The sequence below is a fragment of the Pinus tabuliformis genome, chromosome J, assembly GCF_031772625.1.
Source record: "Pinus tabuliformis cultivar Carrire ecotype Pingquan chromosome J, CPIR1, whole genome shotgun sequence".
NCBI classification, from domain to species: Eukaryota; Viridiplantae; Streptophyta; class Pinopsida; order Pinales; family Pinaceae; genus Pinus; species Pinus tabuliformis.
Genome location: NC_142295.1, coordinates 406,233,769 through 406,248,507, shown reverse-complemented (window position 1 = coordinate 406,248,507; position 14,739 = coordinate 406,233,769).

The following is a 14,739-nucleotide window of genomic DNA, read 5'->3' as shown; positions in this document are numbered from 1 at the left end:
AATATTGAAGCACACTTTCAGAAAAAGTCTAGACTAACATAGCTTTGATTGAATAATTCACAGTTAAATTTACTTTCAGAGGTGAAGGAATAAAAGTTGGTTGGCATTACTTACAAAGAAAACAATAAAATCTTGGGAAAAAATGATGGTCTTGTTATTAAAGTTGGTTTATCTCTGGTTATTATCCCTGAAATATTCTTGTATATTTTACAGAATGTTTGTTGGAGATACCTCTATTTGAATCGAAAGACCTCTCTTCTTGCAGAATGTATTCGGGGAACATTATCAGCTCTGCAAACAGCATAATTTGGGCCATTCTAAGAGAATCCAAATTCTTGTTTAGCTGCATATGGTTGTCTAATTGATGTTATTAGACTTTGATTCTACAGGTTCATGTAATTTTCAAACATGTAAGCTGAACAATAAGCTATGTTTTGAAAGATTCAACTTTTGCCATGGTGGTGAAGTCATACTAACATATTTACAACAATTCTTTATGGAGTCCAACTTATAAGTGCCAATACCTTTACTCTTTCCTTTAGGCCGTGTCCTTACAAAGGTCTTGAATAAGGAATGTAAACTAGAACAATATTATATGAATTTTTTGTTATTTCCAATTATTTCTCTAATTTCAACACAATTTGATATCGTAGTCTACGGGTTGCTTCAATTAATCTGCGGACATTCATTTATAGACATTGGTAAAGTATCCATTAGTTGATTTTGAAATTTGAAATACACCCATGACACTGGTAATGCCTCCTTCACGATCATAATTTTGTTAAACTACTGGTTGATTTTTATTAGATCTGGATAGTGTCATTGTAACACTGAACTTGAGAGTTGTGAAATAACTTTACATGGCTATAAAAGAGAGAGGAATGGTCTAGAAGCTTCTTTGCAGAGAGTTGGTCAAGAAAAAACAAATTTGGAGGACCACCTTAGCTCACTGAAATAAACATTGAGAAATTCAGATACTGGTGTGGATACGTTGAAAAGTTGTCAAGATGAGCTAGAGAGAACAGTTTCATCCCTCGAGTTCACATTGGAGGACAAGCTTACTTAATTATCAGCCTTTTCTGAGATAAATCAGGCTTATGATACTCTGTCTGATCCACAAAAGAGAAAAGCATATGATAATCTGCACCTCATACCCAAGTTTGACATTTCCGGGGTTGCTTTTGGTTATGTATTAGAGACGAATAAGACCTTTCAAGCTCGTACATTCTAGAGAAGGCCAAGGACCACGATCTGTGGTGAAAATTTTCAGGCTGCTTGAATTTACTTTTGTAATCTGCTCCCTATTTATGTATGGTGTGATGCTTGGACCCATGCCCTCTTGTTTAATATATGTTATTATGTATATAGTTCTTTATGATGGGCCGACCTTGTACTTAGTTTTGGTGGGATATTTGTCTAGAGCATTCTTACTGCTATCATAGTATTCAATATGGTCACTAATCACATGCACATCATTGGATAATGGAGATCATCACAATGCAGCTTGCTGCAAGAATGCTTGGAACATTGAAGAAGCCATCAGATTTTTTGTGCCTCTTTCCATCTGTCCCTTCCCTCAACAATGGCTTACAACATCTATGGTATTTTATACAAAATTTTATGCAAGAACAAGATATCCATGCCTAACAATCAACTTGACTTATCATGACTTTAATCTTTATATAAAAAAACATAGATAGATAGATACATTGATTTTGATTAGAATTGTAACTTGTTTCCAAAATTGATTTTTATACAGTATCTATCATATGTTTATTGTAAATATTATCTAGCACCATTCATAAGTTGTTTCCAAAGAAAGTACCTTCATCATTCTCATTTGTGTCCTCATACACTCATACAGTGATCACAAGCCTATTTCCCAGGTCTTTATATTGTTATTTGTCATGGTAATAAATGTTGATTGAATGATCTTGAACATTGTAAATATATAATTTTGAAACATTATAATGATGTGTAGAGATTGCATTGATTTTACAAGACACTTCAAGCTACTAGTTCCTTTTCTATTGCCTTACGGCGTGTTCTTTGCAACATATGGTGCAAATGCTAGTTCTTATTTAATGATAATAAGCAAAGAGAATTATGAGAATTAGGGAAGAATTAGCATGTACAAGTAATCAATCAATTTTAGTTATAGTGAAAATAAGGACAGCAAAGTGATATAAATAGTTGTGTCCTCCCCTTTTCTAATCAATACAAAGCAATCTCATTAAAGATGATAATTTCTCTTTGATTTGCTTATTCCAATAACCTTTAAATTTTGTATCCTTGCATATATGTTTGTATTCTTGCCTTCAAAGGATCATGAAGAGTGAAACAATATTTACACCAAAAACTTCTCAAAAAGAGTGTTGTTCTTTAGGAGGAACAGCAAAAAATGCACACAAAAAGGGGTGTTGTTCCATAAAAGGAACTGATGTTGTTCCTTAGGAGGAACAGAAAAAAAGACAACTACACACAAAACTGTTGTTCCTTAGGAGGAACAACAGAAAGACAAAAATTGCACATGAAACTGCTGTTCCTTAAGAGGAACAACCGTTGTTCCTTAAGGGGAACAGCGAGAAAAAGGACGCAAGAGAAAGTTCTGATCTTTCAGGTAACAAAATTAAAACAAACCGAAGCAAAACTACTGTTCCTTAGAAGGAACAGCAACAAGCAAATCATGACGAAACTATTGTTCCTTAGAAGGAACGGCAGTTGTTCCTTAGGAGGAACAGCAACTGTTCCTTAAATGGAACAGCGAAAACAAATGTAAATGGAATTGTTGTTCCTTAAATGGAACAGTTGCTATTCCTTAGAGGGAACAACAGCTTTTCCTTAAATGGAACAACAGAAAGAAATGCACACGAAACTGGTGTTCCTTAAATGAAATAGCAAAAATACAAACACGCGACACTGTTGTTCCTTAAATGGAACGACTATTGTTCCTGAAGAGAAATAGCAGTTGCTCCTTAAATGGAACAGAAAAAGAATAGAAATAGGCAAGATTTTTGTTCCTTAAAGGGAAGGGTTGTTGTTCCTTAAGAGGAATAGCAGTTGTTCCTTAAACGGAACAATAAAAATACAAACACGCGAGATTGTTGTTCCTTAAATGGAACGGTTGATGTTCCTTAAAAGGAGCATCAGTTGTTCCTTAAATGGGACAGCAAAAATACAAACACACGAGACTGATGTTCCTTGAGAGGAACAACACACACACATCTGTTGTTCCTTAAATGGAACGGCTGTTGTTCCTTAAGAGGGACAGCAGCGGTTCCTTAAATGGAACAGCAAAAAGAAAACGTCCGGAAAACTATTGTTCCTTAAATGGAAAAGCGGATGTTCCTTAAGAGGAACAACAATTGTTCCTTAAATGAAATAGCACAAAGAAAACACACACGGAACTGTTGTTCCTTAAATGGAACGGTTGTTGTTCCTTAAGAGGAACAGCAGTTGTTCCTTAAATGGAACAGCAATAAGAAAACACACGCAAAACTGTTGTTCCTTAAATGGAACGACTGTTGTTCCTTAAGAGGAACAGCAAAAAGAAAACACACGCAAAACTTATGTTCCTTAAATGGAACGGTTGTTGTTCCTTAAGAGGGATAGTCGTTGTTCCTTAAATGGAACAGCACGAAAATCGTATATACAGGGGACTGTTTTTCTGTAAATGGAACGACAGCTATTCCTTAAAAGGAACAACAACTATTCCTTAAATGGAATAGCACAAAAATTAAATAAAGAGAAAACTTTTGTTCCTTAAATGGAACGGTTGTTGTTCCTTTAAGAGGAACAGCAGCTATTCCTTAAATGGAATAACACGAAAATCTGTACAAAAAAATACAGCTTATACAAGAAAATTTAAATAGAAAGAAAAGTCTATATACAAAATTCAAAAACAAATGAGTTGTTCACTGGATTGATGCTGAGGATGGGTTATCCTCTTCAGCGAGAATTTGCATGGTGGAATCTTCCCGTAACTGTTGGAAAAAGGACTCTTGGTAAGTTGTTTGCGATACAATCACACTCGATGACCATTCGCTTTAAAATAATAGCCAAATCCATCAATGGTTGCCAATGTAATGGTGCCATTATCATGCCCTTTTTGTACCTCATAAGGTCCTAACCATCTGATCTGGAGTTTTTCGGGGAAATCTTGGAGCCTGGAATCATATAGGAGTGCCCAATCTCCTTCGTGGAAGATCTTCTTTTTAATAAGGGCATCATGCCATTTCGCTCTCTGTTGTTGGATTAATGCAGTGCGTTGAAGAGCAGATACCCTGATTTCATTTAATTCATTGATTGTTGTAATCTATTGATCTAAGCTTCATTTAAATGCAAACCCACCTCTTGGGCTGTTCTTAATGTTTGAATCTAGAATTCGATTGGGAAGATGGGTTCTTTACCAAATACTAACTGATATGGTGAATATCCTGTGGTATTTCTCCATGTTGTGCGGTATGCCCACAAGGCTTCTGGCAATCTAGAAGCTCAGTCACATCTGTGTGATGCAACTATGTTTGTAATTCTTGCCTCAATTACCTTATTAGTACTTTCTACTTGGCCATTTGCCTGTGGGTGGTATGGAGTTGTAATTTTGTGAAGAATATGGTAATTTCTCAATGTTGCAGCAATCTTGTTACCTACGAATTGTGGTCCTCCATCTGTAATTATGTCTCTCGTCAAGCCATATCACACAAATAATTGGAAAAGAAAATGTATCACTGAATCGTCAGTAGCTCTTGGTAGCGGCTCTGCCTCAACCCATTTAGTAACATATTATGTTGTAACCAGTATGTATGTTTTTTTATTAGATGATGGGTTAATGGGACCAATAAAATCTAGCGCCCACCGCTCAAAAGGCTCGATTACTAATTGCGGGTTCAGAGGCATCTCATCAGATTGCCCAAGGCATCCCACCCTCTGGCAGCTATCACAGGCTTGAACAAAATTTTTAGCATCTTTAAAGATAGTGGGCCAGTAATAGCCTCTTTGTAAGACTTTGTGACCGGTTCTGCGGTCTGCAAAATGTCCATCACACAGCCCATCGTGGCATGCTTTCAGAATTTCAAACACCCCTAAGAACCTCTAATGTGCATATCTACCCCTGTATGGAATAAATAACCCCTGATCCAAGAGAATCTGTTATATACCTAGGGGGGATAATATGGGGTACCAAGGGAGGTACCCAAGGTAATAATGTAATAATGGGATGGGCCATAGTAATAAATAAGGTGGTTAACCCATATCATGTAAGGGACCACAAGTAGTTAATAATAATGTAATGGGCCCATGGTATTAGTTTGATGGTATGAGGGAACCATGGTAATGATCCATGGTATTATATGTATGAGGTCTATATAGAGGCTAGAGACTCCACATGGAAATATAGTGAAGAATTATTGTATGAACAAGCATATGGCTTGTGGAGTGTTCTCCTTCCTTAAGGAGTGAATGTATGGTGTTGCCCTACCTTAAGGGTTTGATAATAAAAAAGAATTTATATCTATTTCTATCTTGTTATTCTTGGGTTATTTCTATTATCATAATATCTTTGGGTTAGATCTTCAACAAGTGGTATCAGAGCCAAGTTATAGATCTAACCCCTTGTTGTAGATCTGATACCACTTATTATAGATCTAACCCGGAAATACTATAGATCTGATATGAAAATATAAGATAATGCAAATAAACCCAGAAATAATATGAAATGATTCTTTATTGATCAAACCCTTAAGGTAGGGCAACACCATACATTCACTCCTTAAGGAAGGAGAACACTCCACAAGCCATATGCTTGTTCATACAATAATTCTTCACTATATCTCCATGTGGAGTCTCTAGCCTCTATATAGGCCTCATACATACAATATCATGGATCATTACCATGGTTCTCTCATACCATCAAACTAATACCATGGGCCCATCACATTATTATTAACTACTTGTGGTCCCTTACATGATATGGGTTAACCACCTTATTTATTACTATGGCCCATCCCGTTATTACATTATTACCTTGGATACCTCCCTTGGTACCCCATATTATCCCCCCTAGGTATATAACATTCCACCCCCCTAAGCATGTTTCGTCCCTGAAACATGGGAAGAACACAAATAATAAGATCTACTCAAAAGAGTAGTCCACTGATACCATGCACGTGCATCTAGCCATCCGAGAGAAAGGTGAACCCTCGATCTCGCTGATGCCTTGCTCGCTTGAGATGGAAGTTGACCGTGGTAGCTCTTCTGTGTTGATGTGTAGTAGGTGGATCTTCTCTCCTCGCTATTCGTCATACGGGGATTGTTGTCCTTGTGACTACTTGGTTTCCATCTTGATGGTTGTCTTGCGAGGTGATGTGGGTGATGATATGTTGAAGTTTTAACCCACGATGTCTTTTTCTTTAATTCACCCTACTGTGGTGCTTGTTGTGGTGTCTTCTTTTCCAATATGACTTCAACCACTGAACCCTCATCATATGTGTCAGCACCTGTTACCTTTTCTGCTTCAGTCTCTGTTTGTGTTTGATTGTCGATCATCAAAGGCTCATCATCTGATATGTCAGTCCTTGGAACATCTTCTGATTCCGCCTCCATGTAATCTACCTGTTTATTGATGGAAATATCCTGTAATGTAATTTTCTTCTTTTTATACCAGAGCTTCAGGAATTTCTTCTGCACATTAATATTGATAGTACCCATAGATTCTATCCAAGGATATCCCAAAACAACATCCATATTATCCATCTCTGAAGTATAAAAATCACTATGCAACACATACTTATCCATAGAAATCTTCAAATCCTTGTACACTTGAACATTCTCATCATCAACCTGTGTATTTTCAATGTGTTTTGTTGGAACTTGCAATTTTTTGCCAAATTAACATTGATGAAATTATGCTTGCAACTAGGATTTATAGAAACCATGATTTTCTCTTTCTGAATCAATCCATGAACCTGCAGTAAGGAGACACCCGTATCAATTAACCCCTTATGTATCTCATTCTCCTTTTTTCTAGCCCGAGACCATTTGTCCAAAAAGACTTTTTCAAATTCTACATCTGAAAGTTTGGTCAACTGCTTGTGGTCAAGTGATAACCACCAGTTTTCAGCCTCATCTCTCATATTAAGCTTCATTGAAATCTTCCAATATGTCCCATGTATGGACTTGTATCTCTGTATGAATTCTTCAATAGTAGGACCATCATCTTTCCCTGTAAAATATAGCATCTCCATGAAAAGGGTTTGAGAAAAATTCACTTACTTGGCAAAAATTTGAAATTGTCACAGTTTCGTCAATATTGCTCAGAATCCCTATTATGACCTGTTTTCAGAAATGGAACAATCATTCTGCATCTGCCCATGTGTTAGAAATTTTGATCCAAGCAGTGAAATTTCAAATCTGCACTGCAACTCTCCCATCGTCACCAAAATTTCTGCAAAAAAGAGTTGATTTTAAATCAGCGATATCTCCATCATCCGGACTCCGATTCGACTGATTTTTTTGTTTGAAATTGGGTAATTTTTCTCAAACAATCTAGATATACAATTATATTTTGTAGATCTTGCACCAGAACGTCCAGATCTGCGCCGCAAATTTGCTACCCCGAAAAATTTGTCTGCAACCCCACTGATTTTTAAATCAGCGATATCTCCTTCATCCGGACTCCGATTCGACCGATTTTTTTTTAAATCGGGTATTTTTTCACATAGAATCCAGATCTGTAATTAGATTTTGTAGATCTTGCACCAAAACGTACAAATCTGATCTGCAAACTCGCCGCCCAAAAATCCCTGCAAAAAAAAAAAAAAAAAAAAAAAAAAATCTCCACTTTTGTGCCCAAGAAAGTGCTATGATACCACTTGTTATAGATATAACCCGGAGATATTATAGATCTGATATGAAAGTATAAGATAACAGAAATAAACCCAAAAATAATAAGAGAGAAATAGATAGAAATGATTCTTTATTGATCAAACCCTTAAGGTAGGGCAACACCATACATTCACTCCTTAAGGAAGGAGAACACTCCACAAGCCATATGCTTGTTCATACAATAATTATTCACTATATCTCCATGTGGAGTCTCTAGCCTCTATACAGGCCTCATACATAAAATACCATGGATCATTATCATGGTTCCCTCATACCATCAAACTAATACCATGGGCCCATTACATTATTATTAACTACTTGTGGTTCCTTACATGATATGGATTAACCACCTTATTTATTACTATGGCCCATCCAATTATTACATTATTACCTTGGGTACCTCCCTTAGTACCCCATATTATCCCCCTAGGTATATAACAGAATCGGGTACTACATTGCACTATTTGTTTTCTTTCATTAGGCGTTAGGTGCTTGGGTAATATGCCTACTGCCAAGTAATTTGCAACATCCGCATACCATGGTGTTCTGACAATAACAGAAAATAAATTTTCATCAGGAAATTGATCCTCAACTGTTGTTGCGTCGGCTGGCTTTGGCATTCGTGAGAGAAAATCAGCTACAGGGTTTTCTTTTCGAGGTCGATCTTTAATTGTGATGTCAAATTCCTGCAAGAGAATTAACCATCTTGTCACTCTTCCATTTGTAACAAGTTTATTTGCTAAATATTTAATGGTAGAGTGATTTATATATAAAACTACAGGATATCCAGTTATATAATGTCTAAATTTATTTACAACATATATTATAGCTAAAAATTCTTTTTCAGTCACAATATAGTTTAATTCAGCATGAGATAGATTTTTGTTGATATAATATATTGCATATGGCTTTTTATCTTCTTCATGTCCAAGAATTACTCTGATCGCTGTGTCTAAAGCATCAGATGAAATCTGGAATGACAAATCCCAATTTGGGCCCCTTAGCACTGGGGTTGTTGATACAAGCCTTCTTAAATCCTCAAAAGCACTGTCACAGTTATCTGTCCAAATGAAATCAATATTTCTTGTTAGTGCATATAATGGTGCAGAAATCTGAGAAAAATTCTTTGTAAATCTTCTATAATAACCAGAAAATCCCAAAAAATTGCGTACCTATGTTTGTGTGGTAGGGGTAGGTATTAATAGAATTATTTGAATTTTAGCCGGATCTATCTGTATTCCAGCTGCTGAGATATAATGACCTAAGATGAGTCCCTTGGTCATCATCATATGACACATTTCATGGCTTAAACAAAGCCTAGTGGCCATGCATCTTTGCAACACTTTTTCTAATGTTTCTAATGCTGGCTCAAAGTCATCCCCATAAGGTGTGAAGTCATCCATATACACTTCGAGCCCTTCATTTATCAAATCTGAAAAAATGTTGAGTACAACCCTCTGAAATGTGGCAGGTGCATTGCATAGCCCAAAGGGTAAGACCCTGTAAGCAAATGTTCCCCAAGGGCAGGTAAAAGTAGTTTTGTCCTAATCTTCAGGGGCAATCTGAATCTGATTGTATCCACTGAAAGTCTGAAACCATCTAGGAAAGAAAAGAATTTCTTCCCTGCCATTGTGTCCAAGACCTGGTCAATGAATGGAAGGGGAAAGTGGTCTTTCTGGGTTGCTTTATTCAATTCTCTATAGTGAACACATATCTGCCACTTTCCATTCTTTTTCGGCACCACTACTAATGGAGAGACCTACTTGCTGTCAGATATTGGGTAGATAAATTTTACATCTAAAATTTTTTGCAATTCAGCTTTCACAATGTCCTTAAGATGAGGATTTAATCTCCATTGGGGTTGGCGAATGGGTCTAGCATATTTTTCTGTATAGATGTGGTGCGTACACAACTGGGGATCAATTCCTTTCATGTCCGGGTCATCCCATGCAAAGGCTTCTTTATATTTTCTCAGGAGTTGAACCAACTTTTTCTCTTGGTCAGCTGTCAGGTTTTTGTTAATGTTCAAAGTTTTTCTTGGCTTAATTTCTATGGTTTTATTGTTATAAACAGAGGTGGTTGGTATTGATTGATCGTTAGTATCTTTTAGGGGACCTTCTTCTACTTCACTATCGAATGTTGCTTCGATCATGTGACATTTTAGATGGGATCTGCCTTCTAGTTGGTTAATGTAGGCATTAATGATGTCATCTTATGTTTGATCTTTAAATTTGGGAGCATCTTCTATGGTTAGTAGTGATCTAATGTTTTCAGTTAGGTATGATACAGGTTGTTTTTTGGTTTTGATTATTGTTAAACTTAGCTAGGTTGGAGGATATAAGGCTAAATTATTTACATTACTTCCTCTTGCTATAGTCATGCTGCCTGTTCGACAACTAATATAAGCATCCGCAGCTGCTAGCCAAGGTCTACCTATAATTAAGGGGTGTCCATCTAGTGGGTTTCTAGGATTAATGATTAGAAAGTCTACAGGGTATTCCCAAGAGTCTACAAACACCATTACATCATGTAATGTGCCTTCCAGTCTGACTACCGATCAGTTAGCCAACTCCAATAAGGTTGTGGTTGGGTCTAATGATGTAATGCCAAGATTTTGACAAGTGGTGGTTGTAAGAATATTGATTGTTGCTCCTAAATCAACTAAGGCATTGGGGAAGGAGCATCCATTTATTTGCATCATGACTATAGGGTTTCCTGGGTCCTCATATTTTACAAGTGTTTCTCTCCCTGATAGTAAATCAAATAAGGTACAGTTGGATTTGTTGTTATTTTCCGCTTTGGCTTTTTCATACATAATTCCTTGATGGTTTTTGCATAAATCGGGATGTCTTGAATACCCTGGAGGAGTGGTATTTTAATACACAAATTTTTCAATTCTCCCAGAAGATCAAAATCAGGGTGTTCAATTGGGTGAGGTATGATTAGTCATTCTAAGAATGGTGGAGAAGAGATGGTTGCTTATTCATGAGTTTTCTGTCTAACCAGATTCTCTTCTTGTGGTGTTTATTATATAGGTAACGGATTTTCAATTTGAACATTTTTATCCCCTTCTGATTCTATTATACGCCTAGATCTTAATTGAAGGTCATTGCACTCCCTTAACTCGGTTTTTGGTCCTGGTCCTTCAATAATTTGCATAGATTGAACCGATCTATTGTTGGGGTTCGGGTTGGGTTGGGCTAGTAGCTGCGGTCTTAATTTGGTATGGGGATTTTTTTGCAAAGTGTATGGTGCTAGCAGTGTGGGTTGAGATAGGGGGATCATTCTTGTTGGCTGATTTGTGGGTCTTTTCCAGTTCGACTGCCAGTTTTGACTCTGTGAGGTGGAGGGTGACCATTGTGATGAATATGCATTATTTTTCCAGAATGGTGGACAATAAGGAAAGTTTGGCCAATTGGTTTGATTTGTTTGATTTGGCCATGGTGGCATAGGGAATGGTTGTTGTGGCCAACTAGGGAAAGGTGGTTGATTCTGCCACGTTCCATTATATTGTTGAGCATTATACTGAGGAGGCTGAAAAGAAGAGGATGGATCAACAGGGATACCTATTTGTCACGACTGCCACTGGCAGCACTGATTTAGTAGGTAGACCAGTTCCGTCTCTTCTTCTGCTTCTTTTTATACTGCTTCCAATCCTGGGAGTGATGGGCAGCTTTCTGTGGCGTGATCTTTCGTACAGATGGTGCAGATTTGGACTGTATCCAGTGGGCACTCTTTGTGGCTATGCTTCTTTCTGCATCTAGGATAGAATATCACCAAGTTTTGTTCTGCTTCTGCTTGCTTTTGTTTGGCTTGCATAATGTCCAATTGCATTGTCAGAGTCCCTAGAATATCAGTTTTGAAATCCTCTAGCAGATTTCCAATTTCTGCGTGGGTTATACCTCCACCAGAGATTTTGTTATCCCTTGTGATTATGTTGTGTTTTGTTGGCTTCAGTCTTGTGCTGCCTCTTGAACACCTGATACACAAATTAATGATGTCAGCAAAATTTTCCTGATATATATCACCTTTACCCATAATGTTTAATGTTTCAATCCATTGTTCTTTCATCCCTTTAATTAGTGTAGTTTTTAACACGTTATCAGGCAAGGGTAAAGATGCATAGGGAGATCTCTGGAGATTGTATTGAAAGCGTTCTACATATTCCTCCAGTGTTTCACTAGGTCTTGTTGTCATTTGAAATATCTCATCCTTCAATTCCCTGGATCTGCAATAGTCCTGATATTTCTTTAGAAAAACAGTTTTCATCTGATCCCAGTCATTTATAGTGCCCCCACCTAATCCCATAAACCATCGTAAAGCTACTCCTTTCAATGTGGAGGGAAATAACTTTAGTTTTTGGGGATCGGTGGTATAGTCATACCCCTGGCACAATACATCAAACTCAAACAAAAATGTGTCTGGATCCTCTGATGTCAGCCCATGAAAGGTAGGAATATTCTGGAGAGGAATGGCTTTCATAGGTGCATTAACTGTTGTGTCAACGATGGGATACTGCAGTGTGGAGGTCTAAGGTGTTTGTTGATTCTGGGCCATTTGATCAAATATGTGCCAATACCCTTCTGGGATTTCTAGAGAGTTATTCCTAGGATGACTAGAAGGGATGGGAATGAGCTTAACAGCACTTCCCTGGTCTGGGACAATGAGTGTTCCTTGTTGAACTACTACCTGGGGGGATCTTGGCTCCTTGGTTTCTCCTTCTTCTTTTTGGATAAACTTAACAGCACTCCCCTTATCTGGGTTGCTGAGTGTTTGAATTATTTCATGAGGGGATCTTGGCTCCTCTGTCTCCCCTGTTTCTCCTCCTCCTTCATGGAGATTACTAGAATTCCCTTCTTGTAAAGAAATTGGGCGAGAATTTTCAATTTCTTGAAAATTTTGCTCAGTTTCTTTTGTTTTGTTGTGTACCTCAGCAAAGGCTACAGATGGTGAGTTTGTGGCTCGAAGGGAGCCAGTAGGTTGTCTAGAAGAAACTTTCCTAGGGCCTACTGATGGTTGAGATTCAGCTTTCTTAATGATATCGTCTATGAAGGTTGATCGACCAAGGGTCACTGGTCCCTTAGATTTTTCGGGTTTGGGTAGTGGATTTGGATTATTTTAAGGTTTTTTCTTCTTAGACCTACACACAACTCAAATATTTACTTCTACCCTAAGTTATTTAACAATTTTGCTGGAAAGCGAGCAGGGGAGCAGGCATTTTATGTGCTTCGTATGCAGGTTCTTACCTTTCATTTTTAATATCCAATTCTCTCCTAACAGGCAATCATCATATGCACAATACTCCTTAGAAATGGCTACACTCTCCCCGGCAACAACGCCAAAATGTTGAGGTATAAAAGGTGTCTTTTAAACTCCTAATTATCTTCACATTAGTTATCAATATGGGCAAGACTTTCTATTTCAAGAGTGTACATAGTGTGTGGCAGCAATTTACTCAAGAGTAATGTTTCTAAATTGCAGTACAATGCTTTCAAATACAAGGGTAAATGGATGCAGCTAGTGAACTCAAATTACAATTAAAAGGAAGCTTAACTTGCTAATGAAACCAAATCAAACATTCATTCAAGTATCAGTCAAGAATACAATAATAATAACTCATTTCTCTTTGAACTGATTGATATTCCAAACATATTTTCTAATCTGAACAACGGGGATCTCGGTCTGAGAGCGTAGACAGCAGCAGTCAATGCTCTTTACGGTGGAGAATCTCAAGATAGCACGCTGAACTAACTTACTAGATTGGAAATAGACTGCTGAACTCAAATGAATAAATCTGAAATAACAATAAGAAAATACTAAAGCAGGTAACTAAATAAAAACTTGAACCAATACTTCTGCAGCATGTACAATAGAGTAATTTTGTTAAGTCTAGGAATACGAAATAGTAAAGCGATGAGATTACAATAAATGGAAATCAAACCAAACCATCACACGGAAGAAATTATAAAAGAATGATATAGGAACAACAAGTGAATCCACCAGGGTTGGGCCCTTAGCTGCCAATGAACACTACTGGATTACTTCAGTATGAGAGAAGGAACAACAACTGTATTATATATTAATCATTTGCAAAATAGTTACATCCAATTCGTACTATGTTTCAACAAAGAGAACCGATGATCAAAGTAAAAATACAATAGTAATTTCTGAATAATCTCCTCCTTGTTCTCTTTACAATCGCTACCTTTTATAATGGCCAAGCAGTAAGAAGGGTAAAATAGTAACAACGATCCCTCAGAATCAAGAGATCCTAAGGGATTCGCGCAATCTTCTATCTTCAGTTAACTTTCTATCTTTGAGCTGGTGTTGTGATCTCCTTTGTTCTTATCCATAAATGCATGCTCCATCCATGGCTTGCTGCCTGTACGTTGTTTCTTGGCTAGGGAACAACAGTTGTTCCATTTCATCCTTTTCCTGCATAAGGTGTGATAACAATTAGCTAAATCATGATGATAGATAATTTCCTTATTTTTACCATAATCCTTTGATATATTAACACTTTTAGGGTGTAGATGGGATATAACTAAAGAAAAGGATAATGAAATAAATAATATATATATACCTTTTCCATGACTCAACACATTGGCTGCTCCAAATAAGTTATGTACATATATGGGTGCCCAAAAAACAATTCGACTAGCAATATGAGAGGTTTGACCTCTGTTCAACCAACACTATTAATATGAGACTCGATCCCAACACAATTATGAGGAAATCGACTTCTTCTTAGCAATGGAAAATGACCTCTACAATCCCACTCGACCTCTAAAAGAGTATGCTCACAACTAACAAATAGATGAAGAAATGATGAACAATTCAACCTGTGTTGTTGATTAT